Source organism: Nyctibius grandis, chromosome 9, assembly GCF_013368605.1.
Source record: "Nyctibius grandis isolate bNycGra1 chromosome 9, bNycGra1.pri, whole genome shotgun sequence".
NCBI classification, from domain to species: domain Eukaryota; kingdom Metazoa; phylum Chordata; class Aves; order Nyctibiiformes; family Nyctibiidae; genus Nyctibius; species Nyctibius grandis.
Window position 1 is genome coordinate 37,493,835 of NC_090666.1, and position 24,339 is coordinate 37,518,173.

Consider the following 24,339-nt stretch of genomic DNA (forward strand, 5'->3'; position numbering starts at 1 on the left):
TAGCAGGGTTTCCAGATAAACTATTTCCTGCTGCCATCCCCACTTGGGATGGTTTTTCCCCAACCATCCACAGAGCTACCCCATTATCCTTCAAAACCATTCTTACACCATTCCTTGGCTTGACATCTCTAATGGACAAAAGTTAGGCAGCTGCTATGCTGATACCGTTTGCCTTCATGCTTGTCAACTGTTTAGTAGTTTCTTTGCACATCACCATCTGCCCGTCACCATCTGTTGTCTCCTATCTCACACTTTGGATGTAAGCTCTGGTAGTGGTGACTGTCTTCTAATTTTTTTTTCTTTTGTTAACAGAGCAGCTAGCACAGGGGGTTCTGGTCCGTGACTGCCATTTGCTAGGTACTGTGTAAAACAAATTATTCAGTCAGCATGCCAGCGGACTGTTTTCTCTGCATGGAGCAAGTATGCAACTGAGGGTGCTCATGGACATTGTGTCCTTTTGAATCTATAACTAGCAATCATTGCCTTCTCCTGTTCCTTCCTGTTTCTCTGTTAATGTGCAAGAAGATGAAGGGCAGAGAAGGTTAACAAAGTCAATCAATATTTATCAGTTGCCTTACTCGTTTCCTTCCTCTGCTTTTGCAAAAATCTCTAGGAAAGCAAGCTCAGAAATGATTTCTTCAGTTCCTCATAAAAGAAATGGAGATTAATTGAAACCGACTGACAGGAATGATCTCAAAAATCGTGCCTGGGAAGATATACCTGGTATTGATGAGAGATGAGGGAGTTCTGGAAGGAATTACATGATTACTACTAGCACAATGGTCAGAGCATCATGACAAGTGACAAAAATACAGGGAGAAGATCAGTGAAGAAGTATGGCATTCAGAATGCATGACGGTGAGAAACAGTGATCTGCACAGCACAGAAGATAGTGCCCTCGGGTACACAGGCAAGAAAAGAGGCAAAAGACCAAACTGAAGATACTAAGGAGGCCAGGGATATGAAGGGAAGACTATGAGTTATGACAGCATGGAAAGAAGCATTTTCCTTCCTAGACCTCAGAAATTCCTCCAGAACTGCATTACTGTTTTTATAGTAAAAATCTACCATATTTTCTTAACCTCTAACTCATGTCACAAATTAAAAACTGCTTATGATTGTGAACACAACTATTGTTCTGCTCATACAGTGTAGAGATCCTGAGAAACACCAAGCATTTGCTCTGAGGTACCAGGAATTCTTTAATGCCTCTGAAAGGGGTCAGACGTTTACTTAGCACCTCTGACAAAGTGTTCAGTTCTCTGCAGGATGGGGCCCTTCATTCCCTTCTTTTAAGCCTGGAGGCAGGAAAAAATCCTAAACACAACACCAGATGTGATTCTAGCAGCTCAGTTTTTACCCTTAAATAACTTTAGGCACTTCAGATGGTGTGTTTTGTTTTGTTTAAAATTATTTTTAGACACAGAATTTATATGAGCAATGAAATGACAAATGGTAACATCATACCTTTTTAATGAAGTGTTTATCTTTGTTTGCCTTTTCAAAGACTTTATTTCCTACTTATGAGCTTGTATGAAAAGTTAAAGATTCAGGATGAATTTATTTTAAGCCATTAAGGGAAATTCAGCTGAGTGGTGTTTAAGAAAGATTTACGATATATCTCATATATTGATTGGCACTGATAATTTAAATGCAGCCTCTCCGGTGGCTTAGTATTTTAAAAGACAGATCAAACCCAACCATTTAAAACAGCCATTGCTGGAAGTCTTGGGGACAGTCCTCAGCCTGTATAAATCAGCACAATTCTGCCAAATTCAATGGATCTATACTGATTTATACAGCAGAGAATCTAGTGCTCCACTTTCGCAAAAGCTATAAAAATGCATGGATTGACCGTGCCTTAATACTGCTAATCCAGCTGCCTTTGGTCTCTCTGTTTTCTTTACTTGGACCTTGGAGATACTGTGTAGGTAAGCAGCATTAAACTAAGAGCTCTTCAAAGAACTGGACAATATTGATTGGCAGGTGTTTTAAAGCCTTTCCTGTAAGTACTGTGTTCTGTTAGCAACAGCTTCAGCCTAATGCATATGAGCCCCAACTCAGTGCAGCTTTCCTGACACTAGTGAAATTGTGAGGCTATGCAGCAGCAGCAGAAGGCTAGCTTCCTCTCAGGGTAGGACCTACTTTTCAGGAATCAGGGCCCAGCTTTTATTTCAGTCTGTTTCTCATGAGATACTTCACCAGAGGCAGTGTAGCAAATAAAAACGTCAATAATTGTTTTGCTTTATGGGATTCATTGTGACAGCAGATGTCAGGTCTTGTTCATAACATAGTACCAAAACTCTTATCTGCATACAACAAAGAACTGTCAGTTCCAGGCTATATTAAAAGCAGAACCCAATGTTCTTCATCTCCCTTTCTTCCTCCAATATTTCCCCTTTGTTACCTTTTTATATGAAAAGAAAATGTACACAGTTTTACACAGTAGGCTCTCTGGGGCAGGGACTGCCGCTTTCTGTGTTATCATATAGCACAGTGCACCAAGCACTGCAATGGTTCCTAAGGATTTTTATTATATCTTAAGTCAGAGACCTTGGTGGAGAGCATTCAGAAGTATCTCCCCCATATAATAACCTGTGATCTTTATCACACACTACAAACTTCTGTTTTTCTGCAGGGACCTTGCTTGCCCCTGCTAGTATCTGCTGGGCAGTGAGTATGGAAAGAGACCCAAGGGGTGGGAGAAAGGTCATATTGTCTCATTTTCTTAAGAATGTCCCTTTTTGTAAGAAGGTCTCTTTTTACCATGTGATACAGAAGGTTTCCTGAGGAAGAACATATAAGTGTAAAAAAATAGGCACTGTGAGATGTGGGGGAGTGATCCCCACATCAGTCAGCATCCCACTGCTGACTTCTCTCCAAGTCCTGAAAAAGTTCTAGTTTTCTTCTAGAGAAAAACGACCTATTGCATTAAGAATATTAGAGCTTGCTACTTGTCTCAGCTCTTGATTAGGAAATTAGTGCTGCCCCCTCCCTTCTTCTTCCCAAATTACAGCAATTGTACCTGTGAAAAGGTGCTATAAGAAACCAGCATCCATTAGTGTATTTTCTGGTTTCATGATTAGCTGATACAAAACTGAAATGTAATCAAGTAAGGATTCACTCGTTTGATTAGCCATTGAAATTATTCTGTGCCTAATCAGATGCCTGGTTAGTTTGTCAGCCTCCTTTATGGAGTCTTTATCTCTAATGGATGGTCCAAATGCATTCACAACAGTGGATCTGATCTAAGTGTGGGTGTCCTCTGACTCATCTTTGAGAGTCAAAATAGAGGAAAGAACAGCCTTATGTGAGCTTATTTCATTCGTCACCTACCAAAAAAAACCCAATTTTGAACAAGACTAGAGACATTAACAGAGAGAATGATCTCTGTGCAAGCTTAGCTATAAAAACTGAGATCTGAAACAGAACAGATCCAGGCTTAAAATCCTAAGTCATTGCAGATAGATACCAAGATTTTAGTATTCTCAAATCTTACGTTACTTATCTTTGGTAAGTTTTCTGTATAGTATCAAGGAAGGGTTTCCTTAAGACTGAACAGTTGTAAAGAATGGGCATTTCTTCCAGGTCCTTACTAGAACTCATGATATGAATACAAAAAGAAAGAGAAAAGACAATAGGTAGCATATGCAGTTTGTTTTGGAAAAAGTTTGTTTCCTGGTTTGTAACTTCTCTAAGTCAGTGGGCTGTGGGTAGGTTCAAAATCAATCAACAAGTTAGTCTTTCTGAAGCATTTTTTTCTCTGGGTTTCTTAGACTAGCAGCAGAAAATGAGTGAATGTTTCTGCTCCAGGGCTCCCTCCCTCCCCAGTCTCCCTCCAGGAGAGAAGTCTACTGCAGAGAGATGCAGATCTTAGTCATGGTAGCACATGGACTGCCTGATTTTGGGACCAAAAGGTCATTCACTTTTGGTATCCAGAGCTAGTCAGGGAGGAATGTGCCCAGAGGACCTATCCTTTTACCCCTGTTGAGCCAATGCAAGTCAAGCCTACAGCAAAATCCATTTCCCCAGCTTAAAGCTGTGATTTTCTGCCCCAGGCAGCTGTCTACTTTACCTATGTTCAAAGCCAGACCTGCTCAAATCGATAGTAAATTTTCTATCTAGCTAATTATTCAGGTTATTCTATGACTATTCCATGAAAGAAATTTCTTGCTTACCTTGCTCCCTCCTCACATACTTTTGGGTTGTTACACTGCAACACACGTTTTAAAAGAAAACTGTTTCAGGTGCAAGGTTACAGAAAAGTTTTTGCATCTGATTAAAACACTGAGGTCAAAAACTTGTCAAACAAGAACATGAAACTGGCTGTATTTTTAACATCGCTGCTAAAAATTCTTAAAAATCTCTTAGTTTCTCTTCTTATTTCTATTAAAACAACCTCCACCAATCACAAGTCATAGTGGAGGTATGTTATAAGCCACAAACATCACCTTAAATTGAAATGTTGCTGATGGGTGACAAAAACATATTTGCTCTTCTGATTTTTGATGTTTTCTCATCAAATTTCTTATTTAAAGCTAAGAAAAGGCAAAATGCCACTACAGTATTTCAAATAATTTCTAAACTTAGAAGGAATAGAACTATTTGGGCTTTCAAGTTCAGAAATAGACAAATATTATAAATATAGCAAATATGATGTTTAGATATTAGAAAACACTTTACTGGAGAAGCCTGAACGTGATAATTTAATTGTTATTTTCATCCTTTTAAACATAAACTCAATTCAAAAATTAAAGATTAAAATTTGTTTACACTATAGTCCAGACCTGACTGAATCAAACACCGGAGTGAACTCCAGAGTCAAAGGCTGCTGTCATTGAATACCATATACATTCAAGTTCAGATGCTAGAGGAAAAAAAGTATATCAACTCTTTCAGCAGTCACTCTGTTCATAGAGAGAAGTGGGCTTCCAGCCTCTGGTAATTAACAACTGGTTCTATACCAAGTGTAGAACTGTTATTATGATTTCAGGGTGGAAGGAAAGAACACGAGAGTACTCTCAGGCTAAGGAAGTAGTCTACAGGAAATTGATAACTAGACTTGCCTTTAAAGTGGGTTCTATTCAGGTCCACTTGCTTCACTCAAACAGCAGTTTGTACTAAGAACATGTCTTCATAGGAGGCAACACTCTCTTCCCCACCCCCCAACAAAATCCAGCTGTCTTGAGTGGCATTTTAGGAAGGATAAATATGGCTTGCAGTTTAAATTAAGCAGAATTCAAGGTTAAGATATTTCTCAAAAAAGATCCATTATCCAGGATGGAAAGGATGAAAGTCAGGGTTAGTGTATTGACTCTTTTACTATTTTCAGTACAAGAATCAGTTTAGCTTTTTATTAGTGTTGCAATAACTTCTCACCGCCACAAGCCTTTCATTCCCACTTCACCCACTGTTGAAGGTTTCTGCCCTCCATGGTTAGAACTGGCCCACACAAACAGCAGGGGACAGGACCTTCTAAAATGGATCTGAAAGAACAGAAACCTGACAGAAGCAGATCAGCTGTTGGAGTTTCCCATCTTTATCACTTACCCCTCTTCCCTTCCTCTCCCAGTTGTGTCAAACCATATGGCCATGTCTAATTGAGAAGAATTTGGATTGGAGTCAAGAATGCTGTTAATTTTTCCCTGTAATCAATTACTAACACAAGATAAACCAAAGGATCCTGGTTAGAATCCCAATTAACACTCTGTACTTACATATTTGAAGGCTGATTTAGCTTTTTCACCTCTACAAGCTAAATACCAACAAAATTGATTTAGTACTTCTGAAATTAATGAATGATCTATTATTGACATCAGTAGTCTCATTCATGACTTTAGAAACTGATTAAATGATAGCAGTGACTGATTTAGTAGCAACCATCCTCAAACACCATTTAAAGAGTTCTTGTGTTGTCTGACACCCAGTGTAGGTGAAGCACTATTGAAGAAGAAGGAGGAGGCCTTCTGTGCTTTTCTAAAGGGAGCTGGAACTTCCTCTGCTGCTGTCTGCTACTTGTAGGTTGCCTCTGATCTATTGCTGCCCCAGTGAAGCACAGGATAAAGATTTTGGTGTAACTATGAACATAATGGGATGAAAAGAAGTATACAATCCCTGAATCAGGGTAGAATAAACTAATGGGTTCATAAAAGTAATGTCCAGCCCAGAGGAACAGCCTCTGGAAATCAAATGGAAACCTCAACCTGAGAAGACCTTAGAGGACAAAGACCACTTGTAGAACCATGATACGCATCTGAAGAGAAAGGTGAGACATCTTAATGCAGTATCTGTTTTGGGAACTATTTGGTGTGACTCATCTAAACTGGACTGCAGACACACCAGAGACTTTCTGCTGATGGCTCCCTTTAGGGAACCCTCCATCTTTTAAAAGTGTCAGTTATCCTGGAGTGGAAGTCTCACATGTGATCAGACAGAGCTGAGTCTTCCTCACCTCAAACTCTTCCAGCTGTCGTTTGGGTACTGAGGACTATGAAGACTATCCGACTGCCACTTTCTACTGGATGATTACAATGGTGGCCCTGTCACGTCCTGAAGGAGTGCAGACTTTGTCCTGCTCCTTTACACAGACTCTAACCCAGTGTCCGACAAGCCAGTGGGAGTCGAAGCAATGATCAGATGTAATCATTTTTTGGAATCACTCATAAGCCACTGATCACATGCAAAGTCATCCATTCCCTTCAGGCATTTATTTCAACAGCCTACCTTCTAACACTCCAAATCATATTACAGGATTTCTCTATCTGGAAGGAGTGAGAGGAGTATAGCCCTTCAGTTGTTTTGTGGAAAATTATAAGCTATACTGAAATATTAAATGAATGAAGAGACAGTAACAAAGAGAAAGCTAGCTGTGAAGATGCTAGGAAAAAAACCCCAAACCTGAAATGAAGTCAGTGACATAAAAAACTAGAGAATCTACTCAGCTTGGCTTTGCAGTTCAGCAGCTTGGAAATGACAGCTCATGAGATGTTCTGTAACACAAACAAATGTACCTTCTGGGCACAATATATATTATCGATCCTCAAATAAAAAGAGAGGAGATTGAAAAACACAGGTTAGAAAAAAACTCTAAGAAAACTTCAATTTCAGGTTTTATTTCAAGTTTTAAAATAAATGTAATTGCAGGTGTATACTTGGGAAAAGTGCTTCGTATCTTCTGACACAGCACCTTGATAACTGCTGCAGTTCAACACGACATTGTAATTCACAGAGAATTCTCACAGGCTTCAGCTGATGTGGACACTAATCGGAAAATTCAGTGAACAATGGAAACTATAAAGAAGTTATATTTCAAATACAAAATAGTGTCCTCAGGAAAAAAAAACTTCCATAGAACAATAGTACGATGTAAGCTCTTTGAAAAGTTTACTATCCTGCAAGAAAACTCAGGGGAATTCATGTACAACAGTAACCAGACATTAATGCTTTCAATTCTGAAACAAAATGAACTGAACAGAATAGTCACCAAGAGTCACCAAGAGTCCTGGTGGCCTTTCAGTAATAAGTAAGAGTCAAAAGACAGCAAAAGGTTATGGAAACAAATTCAGAAATTATTAGATTTGGCCCAAATTACATAATTCTGTATCTAACTAACTTAATTCATTTAATTGCAACTGCTCACAGGGTAGTGTGAGAATGTGCTTATGCATACCTTGTGTTTTGTCAAAAAACAAAAGCAACTCTCCTCACAAATAAACGCACATCTTTGGATAATTCATTTCTTGCTTAGTACTGCCCTCAGAAAAGACATTTCTTAAATGTTGGGTGAGAAAAGATGAAAAATTTTAGTGCAGGCACATAAACTTCTGTTTTACTCAATGCTCCATCATTTAACTCTTCCGTGAACTGCATCCTACGTAACTGAGAAAATGTAGATATTAAAAAGCAAAATCTCAATTTTTTTAATGAAGTGTTAAAGTTTTCCATTAAATTCTTGTCTTAACTGGATATGCACTGCCCCTTTAAAAATATCTCTGCCTGTAGAAATCTGCACCAAGGATCTAGGACCCATTCGCAGAAACAATTTTTTTTAAATGCAAATCTTCTGTGATAGTGGGGAACAGAGACTAAAAATAGTCTCCTACTCACAATTAATAGCATTCATGAATCTTCATTGTCTTTCCATCAATGATTTCAGAGGTACTCCAACTGGAGTTACATTTAAATTAAAAATTAAATGTACTTATCAAATATTATGTAAATCCATTATGATTGCTTAGTTACAGCATTGTTTATTTGAGAACTTTTTTAACAATATTGTTAAAATAGGCTATCAAATTGCAAATGCTAAAGCTATGAATAATTATTGTCAAACTGCACACTGAATTACCAAGTTATTACACATCTTACACCACAGAGATGTTGTGCAGTTTATATTTGGCGCTGGAACCACTGTCAGAATTGATGCTAACCAGAAAATTCATGAGCTTTCAGACAACAGAGTAATAAACAGGGAAACAAAAAAGACATTTTAAGTAATTGTATGGATAAAGTCCCACTTCTCAAACACAAACATGTCTAAAAGGAGCATTTTACATTCATATTTTGGAACCTATTTAGAAATCAGCTGACCTGAAGAGGTACCAAAAATGTACTGGTCTAGTGAGAGCTGATATTTTCCAGCATCGTCACAGCCCTGGCCTGCTCTGTTTAGGAGCTTACTAGTAGCATTTCACGTCGGCAAAATCTGAAAACCTGCCTACAGGTTCTTATTGAGCATCTCTTGTTCAACTTCACTGCCTTTTTATGAAACCTGATAATGTTTGATTTTTTGTTTTTCAAAGCTTCCTTCCTTTATAGGTTCTTAGATTGAAGGCTTTTCCTCCTTCAAGAAATTTTCTTTTTGCATTTTCTACACTGACAGCACACTGTTAAGGGTCCTGAAATCAGCTGTGTTATTAAATGATTATTTATGTATGAAGTCATGGTAATTACCATTCCTAATGCCTTGCATACCCTAATACCTTCAGGCTGGTAATCTTTAGCGTGTCTTCTTCCAGCAAGTGTTAAGAAGCTTATGCTTGAGAATTTTAAACAACTTGGAGAACAAGACACAATCCTGTTGCATTTCCAGCCTCACTTTTAACTGGCGTGCCTTTTCAGCTTCAGTTCTCACATGCGTTATCATTCTTTCATACGTATCCAGTCTTTATAGTAAGTCCTCAGGGTTCCATCAATTCTCAGACAGTCTTTCCATACTGAGTAATACACTTTTTTAAATTCCAAAAAGACCCTACCAACCTATCATTTCTATACTCCCAGCCCTATTTGTTTATTCGTCTCAGCAAGATCATCTGAAAAGCGCAAGCATCCTCTTCTGAAGCCAGATACATTTTCCTGAGATTGTAAGGGCTGTAAGAGTACCCAGGAGGCATATTGAGTAGATTGAATTCATATACAGATTTCGGCTTCCCTTTTTGAGCAACCAGAGAATTGCTAATACTTCACTCATCTTTCCTTATTATATGTACATGTGATTTGTCTACACTAACTTATTGGCATTAAGTAATGCGATTTCATATGCCTCCATACATACGATTGCAACTCATATTTCTCATATTTACCACTTGTTCTCTTTAATTCCACATCTTTTTATTGGTCTCTTACTTTCCTAGAATAGCTCTTTTTAGCTTATTATAAATACCTACTGGTTCCAGTCTATCTGCTTCAGCCCAAAACCCAAACCTGGACCCTTCTGCAGGTTTCCAATTCATCTCAGTAACTTGTCATTCCAAACCAGGAATATTCAGCAGCCACTAACCCTTCTCAACTCCGAAAATCACACTGAGAGATGCAAGCAGGTCATTCACAGAAGCATTACTTCCAGTCTGATATCCAAGAAAAAGACAGCAAAGTTCAAAGAAACCTTTTCAGTTTGAAATTATATCAAGTCCTGAAGGCACCTAAGCATCAAGGCAAGCACATAAGGACCACAAAGCTTTGTACATATTTCCTGCCAATGTTAAAGACACAAATATAAACCCTCCAACACACTCTCCCCTCCCCAACACAGCTCTGTGCACAGTGCAGTCATCTTTAATCCGTTTGAGCCACGCAGACAGCACTTCTAAAGCAGAGAGCTTGTAACTCTTGATTGCAACATATATTTTTGCAGTGACTGTCTAGCCATGGCCTCATGCTGCACTGGCACCTGGCTACAGCCAAGCCAGGCCCCTGGCACTTGCAGCCTGCCAGGAAAAGCCCCTGTGCACCGCAAGCAGCAGTGCCTGGGCAGGCAGGGCCAGCGGAGAAACTCCTGCTGCCGGTCTGTGCTGTATCTCTCCCAGAAGGCTCTGCTGACACAGCCAGTGGAGGAAAAGGCTTTCGCCACATGAACAGCAGTCCGTGCCTTTCTTCCATGACAAATTAGCACCAGCTCTGTGCCCTCCTCATTACCCACCAGTACAAGTCTGCCCTGGCTCACATGTGGGCACACGGGTCTACATCTGCCAAATGGATACATGACAGAGTTTGTAAGTTTTAGGCTTTTGGACCAGCTTCGCGCAGTGTGGGTTTCCCCACACCTGAGAGGTGACATCTGATCCAGCCTGAAGCCTGCCAGCCGAGAGCTGACTGGTACAAATTAAGAAATTTGTACCTGCAGAGCAAGTTCACACTGGATCAGTAATTCACATGATGAGAAAGAGTCAGTTTGGATCAAAGGAAAGAGTCAGAAGCTCCACTGACTGTCTCATCAGACTGCAGTTTCAGAGGTATCAACCGTGTTTTGGGGAAACAAGTTTGCTCATGACATACTTGCATGCTAATAAGGGAGCATCTCCATCACACCTTAAGCTCTTTCTTTTTCCACAGGAAATTTTAGATGAATCAGCTCCCCGTGCATCACTGCTGGCACAAAGAAAGCAGTGAGGAACATATGGGTGGGAGGGCATGATGCAGAACCGACGAACTTAAGCTGATGTGGATCTGCACCCTTGCCCTTTCTTAGTAGCAAAGCCCGATTAAAAGTTCCTAATCCCGCCCCCCCCCCATGCATTCCTTCACCTTTCCTTACCTTGTTGCAACTGTGTAGCTTCTGTGCTCAGAGAAGGAAATTAGCAAGGACAGGCATTCTATGAATGTCCTAAGCCAGTTTTGCCTACAAAGAAAGCATTTTCCCTAACTATGTGTTTAAAAGGCTAAAATCAAGTAAATAATTTTGCTAATAAATACAAGACTTTGATAACTACACAATTCACCTCTAATTTTAATTTCTGATCTAAACTTGGAAAAATTAGCATGACTGTGAAATATCCTCACTGCTCAAGATTCATGGTCAGTAAGCATTGTATTCAAATATTTTCCTTATTGCCCTGATGACTAGTCTTCCTAGTAGTACCTCCTATACCATTCAGCCTCTCACATTCTCCCTCGGCAGAAAGACTGGCTTCATCCAACTATCTTTTCAATCATTGCTAGCGTTTTAGTCTTACTTTGGATTTCTCTAGAAGCCTGACTCTACTCCCATTAAACCTCAGTATTAAAAACTCATTTACTTCAGTGGGATTAAGCACAATTGTAATCCCTTCATGTTTGCAGTGTCATAAGAAAAGCAGGTTGTTTGATCAAACATTTACAATTTTCAAATGAAAACAAAGAAACTGACCCAAGAAAGTATTCACATTTTTGTCAGCCTATCACCATCATTTGTTCAGGTTCAGACACAAAGCCAGAGGAGTCTCTTCAGCTGTTCTGAAACTGAAAGTGGGAGCTTTCATTGTGAGAGTGCCTTACCACCAAACCTATACTCATGTACCCTGCCCTTTCAGGGCAATTGGCAGCTCACATGAAGGATGATCTGAGCTCCTTCCAGTGTCTCCATTCAGTCGGGTCTCATCACCACATTTTCACATTGCCTTTTATGGTGACTATGTATTACACTTATTTACAAGCTTCTCAAACATGCCACATGGAATGGGCTCATCAGCCACTTCACAGGCCTCCACACACAGAAGTTAGACTCAGTTTTCTGTGTTGCACATCCACCCTAACACATCTAGACACCTTCCAAATCAAAGCAGCTTGTATCCCAGCACTTCAGATGGCAGGCGGAACCCAGCCGGGTCTGCCTGCTCTTGACCACAGCATCCTCAGGCACACATCCAGTGTGCTAGCTAGCGTGGAAACACAGACTAACAGCCTCAGCCCTAAAGCATGCTATTTTCTCTCCACTGTTTTCTTCCCACAGAAGTAGAATTCCTGTGATCCATTTTGCTCTGCCCAAAATGGAGTGTGTACTCCTGTGAGGTCCAATGCCTTCTTCCCAAGGTAACAAGAATGTATCAGATGACTGGTAAGACTTTATCTCTTCAAGGCCCAAAGTGCCAATGCAAACTAATCATTCAATAGCTACAACAACCTGCTGTCAGAAAAGCTAAAGATGGTTCTGAGAGCTTTAGACAGTTCCTCTCTCCAGACTTGGGTTACCATCTTCTTGCTGGAGGTGACAGTGGGGTCGTGTTGCACAATCAGTAATCTGAATAGGCTAGTTTGACAACTCGCCCACAGGAGGGCTGGTACCCTCCCTCTTCCCCCTTCTTCCTCTGCTTCTCACTGTGCTCTCCAGCCACTGAACCCATGCTGCTTTGGCAAAAACACTGGTAATTTTCTTTCTGGTTAATGGTAGATCTGTTCCCAAAGGCTGGTGGAAGGAAAAGGATGAAACCAAGAGGCAGGGGCAGAAGCAGGGCTTCCTCTTTGAGATCAGCAAGTTCTCAGAACTGTGGTATCATTCAACAGATCATGTTCATGCTCCTGAGCTGCTTCAGTGCCAAGTCTAGATACAAGTTAGAACTGTCAGCAAAAACCAACTCAGAAAAAAACCCAGCACCCTCTGAGCACTGAGGCCAATTTTTCTGCTGCTGGCAAAAAATGTAGCATCCAGCAGATGGGCAGAATGAACAACTGGAGGAAAATGTGGCAACATATTTTGAAATATCGTGAGTAGATGAGTTAAAGCTCATCTCACCATGCTGTCATGACACTTGGAGCATTCTTCTGTTCTTACTTCATGAAGAACTGAACAAATTGCACAACTGAATCTGTCAGCTGAAACCAACCACGCCGATCAAATCTGCATAAAAGCACCCAAGAAAGCAAAATAACACATTTCTATGGGGAGAGCAGCAAAAGCTTCAGTTGGACCCATTTCACTATGTCAGCATTGTATGGTGCTGACTGCACTGCGAACACACAGGGCTCTGGATGCATAAGCAGAGAGGGCTGATGTCCTCGCGATTGTAGGCCCCAGCAGCCTACGGTGCTCTCTTCTGAAAGGCTTCTGTCTCCACTGCAGATGTGTGTGCAGTTTACAGCCTCCTGGTCTTATGTTAACCTAGAATTGGTGCCAAGTTTCTTTTAAAACATTGGGCTGAAGACCACTTAAGCTGCAACCTCTTCATGAGGTGTCCCTGCCAAGCTGTCCCTGCAGGGAGCAGGAACTTAGCTGTTCCAGTGTGATGCTGTAATTCCACATATAATTTAGTGCAGTATAGGCTGATGCTGTCTCCATATCCTCCACATTTTTAGCCTTTCTTTTCTGGTTTGCATTACCATCTCTCTTGTATGGTACAAGCACTTGTATGACCACAAAGTGAAGTAGATGAGGGACTGAAAGAAATCTTTTAAGCTTTGCTCCACCAAGTCTGTTCTTTTTGACACACAACTGCACAAACACTTGTGCTGTCACTAGGTCTTTTCTGGAAGCAGTTCATGTAACTACTCAGTAGATATCCCTGGTCATGTATTAACAGCCTGCAGATTACTTGCAGCCTGGGGTTTAGTTACCGTGTTATGCAGCTCACACATGAGAAGTTTTACTAGGATTGCTTCAGAAACTTATCTATGAATTTAAAAACAAGGAGACTAGTTTAAGTTTGAAAGAAATGAGGCAAATTTTATCTAGCTTGGCGATCCTTTCTGAAGGTTTCCCCATGCCTCTCCAGCTCTGAAGAGTGGCTCAAAAAAGAAAATAAGGAAAGATGCAAAGATCTCCAGTTCAGAGTCATATTCAAAGTTATTTTTAGACTAAACTGCACTTTTAAATAGTCAGATGACAAACTGTCAAAAGTGCATTATAGGTATTTATAATCCCTACAGGTATTTATAATCCTTGCCATTAACATGTAACCCTACACAATACGTAATTTTGTAGTTCTGTGACTATACTTTCATATTTATGCAAATGAGCTCTTCAATGTACTGCAGCTGTTTCCTCAACCACATAAAGTGTTTGCTTGTTGCAGGAAAACATACGTAATTACATTAGGTTGGCTGCCAAGAAATAATAGTCCTAGAAGTAAAACCTATTGATCAGACAACTGGTACATCAGTCTCTATGTCACAGCACAGCTGCTGTTGCTAGAAACTGTGGGATCCTTTCTTTGCAAACTTTCCAGCTTTTCACAGATTCATGCCATGTTTCTTTCCCTCCATACAGCAGGATAGCTTAATGCTGTAAAATCAGCACCCTTCAGATCTCCTGACAATGGCAACTGCTTTTAAAAAGGCAAATCTTACAACTTTCAGGTTAACAGGTGCACACATGCACGTGCACACACACTTCCCAGTATCAAGTGGATTTTCAATGGAGGCAGTTACACAGCGGAGAGTCTGAGGGTTCAATGTTGGATTCTGGAAATCACTACAGAAATTTAATGGTGGGGATGCAGATGTTTTGGACATGAAAAGTTTCGCTGCTCCTCTGGGCACAGAAGCTGTTCCATCTCTCTGGGTCTATCTGCACAGCTGGCCTCCAAAAATTTCAGAGACCATCTGCCCAATAGAATATGCAGCCATGCTAATAGTTCTACCTACTTGTTACTGAAAACTGTACAACATGGTGATAGCTTATGGATCATTTAAATGTGATTTCTCAAACTATGAGTGGCGGTCTGCTGGAAGATTTACTGCATTATTTGAATCTTCTCTATTGCCAACAGGTTAAAACAAAGCACACCCAGATAACAACTAGCACTGACCGCTTTGCTTCACTGCAACCATTCGGGGGTGGAGCAACAAGCAAAACCTCAGTAGCTCTGTAAGCAAACTGAGATTGCAAGGTTGGTGTTTTTGGCAGGGACCAGCAGAGGCTGCAAGTCAAAGACCAGGGAGAGGAGAAGATAACAACCCATTAGCAACTACAGGTCTAGGTGACCTGGAAAGCTCTGAGACACGCTTCTGGCAGTTCCACATCAACAGAGCTCTTTTCTTTCCCACAAAATGTCCAGGCAAGCTTGTAAGGATCACCAGAATCAGAGAGGAGAAGCTGATTACTGCCACCACCAACCTATATACACCGCAGCCTCTAACTTTATCTTTTATACACATCAAATGTTTTATCTGCTATGCCATTTTGTGATCGCTGAATTAAGGAAAAGAAAATGTTCACTGCAAGAAACAACTCTCAGCTGTAAACTATTTGCCTGCACTCTCAAGACTGTAAGCTCTCTAACCTCCTGCTGGTTTCTGTTCTGGTGTGACCATGAAAGCTGAAGTGTAAACCCCTTTACCCAGTATCCCAAAATGATTGTCAAACTGTAACAAAACATTTTAAAGAGTCAATACATAACGACATATATGTTTCTCTACCTAATTATGGAATACCTAACTGCCACTGTGATAAAAGAAAACCAAATAATACGCATTTTTTAAAACACTGGATCTTGACTCTGCATATACATGGCCAAGTTTTAGCAGCTGCAGCGACCTGTTCTTATGCTGAATTTGGCTTATTACAGCTTGAAATTTGTTTAGTTTTATCAGGTGAAATAAAAAGCTTTGTCAACAACAGCATACATTTTGTAAAAACACAGTCTATATGTAAGCCCCTTTACAAACCCCATCTCTGAATTTCTTCTCAAATGAAAAGCTCACAAATGGAGACCAGTGAAGAGCAACATTTCATCACAGCAAAGTATGTTTTTTCCTTCTATTTTCTATTACCACATCTCAAAATCCATCCTCTCTGCCTCTCTCCAAAAATGAAGATTCCTGCTCTTTTTCTCACAGCCTTGGACTTCCCCTTTCATCATAACCCACAAAACTCTCACACTGAATCATCAATCCAGTCACGGGAAGTTGGATGTACCTCACACTGGAGAGCAGCTGAGATACAGTGAAATGAGGCACGTTTGCACCAGCTGAGTACATTGCCTTATCAGCACTCGTAGGCCCTGCCAGCTTGAAAATGAAGGACTGAACTTGAATTGGTGATTCATTTCAGCACAGCTGAGCCACCAGCTCTGTTCCCACATTATATTAGTATTTTCTCTTTGGCCTCTGTTGACAAAGCTTTGCCACTCACTCATGAGAATGGGCTGCTGGTGTCTGGCTCAAATGTATACAGCAGTGTGCAACCCACGGACCAAAAACAGCCAGCTCAGATCTGCCGAGTAGTCTGTGCTGTCTAACAATGGAGGGAGAGCTTTAGCAATTGACAAGTCAAAGCCTGCAAACCTCTGCTGAGATACTCACAGGTGCGCTGAGATGAAACACATCAAGCTGAGACTTCTTGTCATTGGAGCCATGATCTGGTCAAAAAGGGTGCTATGACCTGCAGTCTGCTGTGTATCAGAGCAGGCAGGTGTGGAGCTGTGGCAACGGGTGTGCTGGCAGTGGTGCTGGGCAAAGCCTGCATGTCACATTGTCAGAACACACTCATCTTTAATTAAATTCAATTGTCTGCTTCTAGAGCGAAGTATATAGAAACACACCCTCCCAGGAATTGCCATTTCTGCTGAAAAACATGTCAGAAATCACAAGAAAGTGTAGTTTGGAGTACTAGGAAAAAAAAGGTAACTGTACAGGTACTACTTTCTTCTTTTAAAGACAAGCTGATATACAAGTTTAAAACAAACACCAACTTTGTGAAACAAAGTTTGTTGGGGTGCAGAGGACCAACTGAGCTGGTTTCACAATCCCAGAAAGGGATGCCACAGTGCACTGTAAATGAACTCCCACTCAACCATTGCAGAGGAGACAACAAAACACTCATTCACAACACTGCATAACATCTGCAGGTAAAACCAGCCTCTGTGAGGACTCTCTGAACCCAGAGCAGATGAGTTACAGAAGCTCTTGCAAAAGAGTAAGACTGTTACCAGTTGAAGCCACCCAGTGCAAGTGAGGCCTAAGGCAATGGCAGTAACATAGGGAAGAATGGAAATACAAACCAGTCCATGAGAAATTGGTCATTATCAGTGGTTAGTGCCTATTCCGGAGTAAATAGACTGAGGAGAAATTGATAATTAATATTCTCAAACTAATTATGACAAATCATGACTACAGTAATTGCTGCCATCTGAGTAAAGCTACTAGATCTACTAATTTGCCACCTAAACAACAACAATACATTCCTTTGTTAAAGCCTGGATGGGATGTGTCCCATCAGGTTTAGTACAAGACTGCATCGCTACTCTAAATGGGAGATCCATTTTCTTTAGAGTAATCAAAATAAAAAACCAGTTACTGTGCATGAGAACTGATTTCTCATGTGTGCAATGGGAAACAATGAGTGTCCGTCTGCTTCTGGAATCAAGGATAAAATACAGGCAAGCACACAATCTGTACTGAAACAAAAGTTCAAACAGGGCAAACGAATTAGAGCAAAGGAAAGTATGTTGTAATCATCAGCTTCACGCCAAAGACCCTCTTGTTTCCTCTTTAGGCCTATTCCAGTTCCTAATGTGGGAATTTCATTGACTTCATTTGGGCCTCATGTCGATTTTTTTCACTTTTACTGCATGACCCAGATTTGAGACACCATGCTTTTAAATCTATTGTCAATAAAAGTTAAGCACATGACAAATTATTTCTTCTTGTGTATTCTGTCCCAAAACCAGCCCCAAAACAGCGTATAGATTTGCATTATTACTGCGCAGGAAAGTTTTTCATTTTTGATTTCAGACACCTTTTGCTATTAATAGAATTGTCCCTTCAAAAAATAAAGACTTATTTAAATAGAAGAGAGAAGATCACTAACAGAGAAAGAAGTTCTAATCCTACACATATATACATAACTAAGAAAGAGAAAGTAAGAGCTCAAATATATCCATTTTACTTTGAAGTACTTACTAAAAACCACAGACTAAAGCAGCTTATTTTCTTGGGAGATGATTTTTTGGTACAGCAATATCTGACATCAATGTAAGGCCAGTGAAACTTCCTTAGTATGCAACGAAATGCCTAAAGTACTGTACTAATTACACGTTTGGCAGGACGTAAACTCCTCGTAATTTGTGAGTAGCCTGTTAGTCAGAGTGCAAAAGGAGCACAGATCAACAAGCAAGCTCAAATACCACAAGAAAAAAAAAGTAAGGAAGGAACCTATACGATTATAGCATCAATGGCTGAGTGATCTGATCCCTCTGCCTGTAGTAGAATAAAATCTACAGAAGCCAAATCCCTTCCCTAAAGTCTCATCTTTCTTGAAGCCATGAATACTAACCAATGTTAATGTTGTCAAGCACTCAACCATTATTTAAAAAAAGAAACATTTCTCTAAGAAGTACCTTCCCCAGGTCTCCCAGCACAGTTTGCACTGTCTATTGTTAGATTGCACATTCCTTGGGCCAGGAAGTGTCATTTTTACTGTCTCTTGCAGCGCTAAGCACATTATCGAAGCTTAGCATCCATAACTATGAAAAGTGAAGCAAAGAAAAATCTTGCAAGTCAACTTTGATGTTAACTTTGAATTAACAGATCCCGGTCCTGTTCTGACATCAGGAAACTGGACTCGCAAAGGATTTGTGAAGGCTGTTAGAAAAAACGGTAAAGATATTTAGGGCTCACCTACAGAGGGACAAATGGGAAAGTTAACATGTTTTATTTCAGTTTATTTAACTGCACGAAACCTCTCCATGGACACTTACAATTATTGTGGCTTTAGTTTGATGGGGGCAGGGTCTCTCTACATAAGGAATTTAGCTTACAACAACCTGGGCTACAAATTTCTGGATCTCTGGCTGCTCTACACTCACTCTACACTCATGATAGCTGAGTCCACTTACATATATATACATAAATCACGCCCACACAAGGAGTTAGCATGAGGAGGAGTAAACAGCATGTCATCGATTCAGACTCTGCTGAACAGCACTCTGAAGTGTCAGATGACAGTGACACAAGTCAGATCTTCAGTGTATGCAGTACCTTTGTAATTACAAACTCTAATCCAGGCATCCTCTATTGCTTCTGTGCCTTCAGTTACTTCATATAGATTTTCCTCCACATAGCGTGGGGAATGTACAGGCTGGCATAGCCTTTTTAATCCCTGGTTTCTACAGGGTGACAGTACTGTACCATCTAAGAACAGAATTAAAATGCCATCATGCTGGGTGCATATATAATGCCGTAGTGAGAAAGTCTGTCTCATCTCCTACTATTGAATATTTATAATGAAGTAGTGACCAGATTCCCCAATGAAGTTTGGGGTTCCGGGTTTTTTTGTAATTTTGTGCATGTCTGGAACAAGTCAATCACAGGCCCAGAATATTTATCTCATCTGGAGATGACAAAACCCAAGGGAATATCTACCTCTCATGATCCAAAACCCACGCGACAGCACACTTTAGTAAGACTGGATACTTCTCTTACAAATAGGTTTTAAGAGAAGCTAGGATTTTCATTTCAACTTTAACTCTTCCTAGAATACCTAAATTGCACTCCTTTCTGTCTGTATCCATTTTCAGTGCGCCTGGGAATGTTTTTACTATTGTAAAAGTTACGACTTAAAAGACAGCAAACCATCATCTGGAAGAAATTGCTACCAATGTATAACTGGTGATATGGACTCTGGCAGTGACCATCACATCAGGACTTAATCTTGACCTTCCTGAATAGGACATAATGAACTAGGTCCACCCAGATTTCGTCAGCGTTGTTTTAAAACAGAAACCACAAAACCACACACTATAAAATGCATGTTTAGATACTTCATCCCTTTGATGATAGGAAACACGAATGATCTTTGCCTCCGGAGCTACGTTCACAGTAGTCCTATTAAAAAGCAGAGAGATCAAACACTTTTATCACGTTATATTAAATATTCAACCATTCTATTAGAAGGACACTGATTGGATGTACTCTGCCAATTCAATCCAATTCTCAAGCAATACTCTCCTTCCTTGCTATTAAGTATCTCAGCCTCCCAATCTATAACGGGAATTGGAATCCTCTGTCTTTTACCACAGCATTTCCCACTGATTTAATCATTCTATTCATATTTCTTGCTGACTTGATTTTTCTCCCCTTTCACTTTGAAATCTCCTATTGACTTGAATTAATCTTGCGGAGGGCTTGTACGACTGGAAACTCACTGAGTTTTGAAAGCAAGCTCTGCTAGCTCATGAAAGGCCTTCTTACACATCTATTTTCAAAAAAAAGGTTAAATGCCTAGTGACAGATGTAGCCAAGTGTCATTGAAAAAAACTGCACCACATACACAAGAAGGGAATGAAAGTGATGGTTAAAGCAAATCTGTACTTGAGAAGCTGTTTCACTTCAAGTTAAAATGCATTTGGGGGAAACTGTACAATTTTGCATAGAAAAAGCAACGACAGAAGTGCTACTAAAATAAAGGACCAGCCAGTTTCATGTGTACAATACTTAGGTCCTGCAATAATCTCTCTTACTTCATGCTGTAGCATAGGCAAAATACAAATTATGCACTGCATCCATCAAAATCTGTGACTAGCTACAGTCCTCATGTCTTAGCTAACAATACAAAACCATTTAACAGGATTTGATCCTAGGTTTATCCTTTTCTCCCTGTCTTAAAACTGAAGAATATTTACACAACAGCTATCTCTACCAACACGGAGTCTTCAGTATGATATAGATTCGTGCTGTGCACCTAACACAACCTCACTGAATAAAAACATATTTCAGGTATGAGATTGTGAACAGAGGGCATTTCAGGCTGCTGCAGTTTCTTGTGAAATACACATTTATTTTTTCAGCTTAATTGCCTCTCCTTAGCTGCACTAAAGTGAGGAGAGAAATAGGCTGCGATTTCATGACATATACTGAACCTTGGTTATGTAATAATTAAGCACACTAGGAATCTAGTGTGGAACTCGGGGTTGGAATTAGATGATCTTTAAGGTCTCTTCCAATCCAGACCATTCTATGATTCTATGAATATAAATTAAAAAATATTTTGTTATAATCATATACAAGCTTATATATAGTAGGAAAGAACCTACTAGTGAAAAGTGTGGAAACAAACATCCACTGGTGGCCAGAAATATATGAAATAGCTCTTTACTTTTTTTCTCAGTGTTACCAGTCATACTGTGGAGTAAAACACTTATTCCAAGTACAGTGGTTGTACTTACCATCTCTACTACTGTTTTATAGATAAGAAAATTCTCTTAAACTGGGACCAAGAAACAGCATGATACTACAGTGCTGAACAACATAATACAGCTGTAATAGAAATTCCTACTAATGTTTGTGTTTCATATAGTTTATGCTTTCAGGTGGCGGTTCACAAAGTGTGGTCTTCGGATCACTGTTAGTCAGCTCAGTCATGTCAAGGGACCTACAGAGCTACTGAACATAGTATTTTCAGTAAAGAATTTGACAGAAGTGAATGTATTCCTGAGAAACTGAGAGGCCTAATATTGATTCATAATTACACACTTAACAACCAACTCCTCCTCTCAATTATAGGGAAATATTAACAGGAAGCAGCATTCTCCGTGTGAAGAACAAGGATTCAGGTTTCAGCTGAAAATAGAAAGGTTATACATGGCCACAAGCTAAACTTTCAGCCAGGGGAAGATACTCTTACCCAATTACAAGAAAACTTCTTGTCCCTTCCTGCAATTAAACCATTTGGCTGCACTAATAATACTACCACAGCAGTATTTTCTATCTAAAGAGGGAAAAGCCAGCACACCCAAACAGAGCAGTCATTTGACAAGGGAAATAGTGCGAGTCTAAAGGCACAGAAGGCATCACTTCATAGCACAAACATTATTAACAGGTTTTTAGCCCAAGTTTTTTTGCTAAATTTTGCTCTCCTTTGTACCATGTTCCTGGTTTTTTGTTGTTTGTTTTTTTTTTTTTGATAAATTACTAAGAGCTTCGGGAGTTTCTGGCATGAAAAATATTGTGTAACTACTGTGTCAAGACAAAAACAAATGAAAACACATTTTTCCTTAGGTGCTTAGACATATGGGAAAAGGTAAAGGAGAAAATCATTTCAGCTGGAGTGACTATTATGTTTAACAAATGTGCAGGTACAAATATTTATGAAGATAAATTTCAGATTACAATAAAAGGTACAGAATCTTTTTGCCTATTTTGACAATTCTCCTCATTACAATACCAGAGTTGTTGATAGCAGTCTTATGAAAGTAAGTATTACAGAAATTAAGTACATTACATCTCATTTTCCTTCTTCATGCTAATACTTTGACCTTTGAGAATTAGTGTAGATTCTTGAAGTGATTATATAGCTGTCTCTAAGTTTATGTCCAGTATTCACTGAAAATATTTGCAAATTTAAAAGAAATCATTTTCAACTTTAATTGCAGTAGCATAACTATTATCTTATTACTATTCTGACTCACCATGAAACTGCAAAGCTTGTGTGGGCAAATTATCCCTCCTGCTGCTACATAAGAAACTGAACATGAAGCTGCTGAAATAATCTTGCAGTATGGGCATTTAAAAATGAACTAAAAATGTTATTCACAGGTTCAGAGGAGGAGCAATAATGAACACTCACTGGTTTTAAAGGTATTTAGTGATTTAACTCATGCAATTTCTTTTAGAAAACTATCTCTTTGTTTTAAGTGGCCTTGAGAGTTCCATGCCATTAGCTGCGAATTTGAGAAAATGGAATGCTCTTTTCTATCAACATGTGCATTAAATCCATATCAGATTTTCCTTTAAGAAGTTTATGTCAGTCAATACAGGTTCTGTACATCACCCACTGTTTTCCATCCTGTACCACATTAAAATGAAGCATCTTGTAAAGAGAACAAGATACGTAAGCATTGTTTTCAAGGACTTGACAAAGAACCATTAGCTGCATATTGGCACTGTGTCTTCACAAATCTGTGAAGTGGCACAAGAAGCAGAAGACAACAGAAATAAGAACAGGAGGAAAAATGCATGTTAAAGAAAAATTCAACAAAGCACAAGAGCTCTTAGACACCCATACCATAGCTTCCAACTCACTGGCAATCTGTCCCTCAGAAGTATGCATGGGTACTCCTGGAGAAGGCTGGGAATTTATTGTCTTGATAACTGCTACCGTTGGCCAGGCAGCTTGCTCCCATTCTTACTTGTAGAGGGATGGCCTTCACAAAGATCATCACCTTTCTCTGGGGGTCCACCCACAATTTAAATAAGCATTCTCCACGTCCAAGGGTTGCTCATCTGGAGCTTGAAGAAGCCAACCCATTTCCATGAGTTTGAGCAATCCACAGGTCCTCTGAAAATGCTCCCTGCCAGGAGGATCTCTGTGTGGCCATCGCTTCCTTAAGTTTTATAGCAATGCAAATACTGCTGATTGTCTAATACAACAGTTCCACTTTCTGGTATAGCCAAATTTGACTTGCCTGGCTGCCATGTTATGCCTTGCCCTTGAGACAGAGAAAAACACTAATGTCAGGACCATTGGTCACCCTGTTGACCAGAGAAAAAGTCTGGCTGAACGAACACCATGTTAGGACCTAGTCCTATGAGAAGAGGGAGTGAAGAGTCAAGCAGATTTGCCACATTGCATACCTATGATTAATTTCAAGTTGGGCTGATATAGTCTAAACAGAAGTGACAGCAAGAAAAAGCTGGAGCTGGAAATTGAACCCAAAAGTGGGGAGACAAACCACCTTTTGAACAGTGATCTTTCCACTGCATTAGAGTGATTAATTTAATATTTGCATTGAATTACAGCAATTACAGTTAACTGAAGGGCAGGATTCCTGCTTTCTGAAAATATAACATTTCTTCAGATAAAAAGGATATCCTTCATTCTCCCATGTATTCATTACCTGAATTGTCAAGAACTCTTGAATCAATAGAAGAGGTACAACTCCTCCAGTTCCTTGTTTTGTTTGAAATGCCTAACCTCTTTGGTCTGAACTCCATGTCACGCTCAGTCAAAACAGATTAAAAAGAATCAGAGATAATAAACGTATGCTAAGTCCTCAGATGTTACAATTCTTCTTCATCAGTTTGGCCTGTATGAAAAAGGCCTGTACTAAGCCTGAGACCATGAAGATCTCAGGTCTTAGATTTTTAACCACAATCACAATTTAGTGCAGACTACAGACAGCAGGAAAAATCAAATAGTTTAGTCTACTTAAA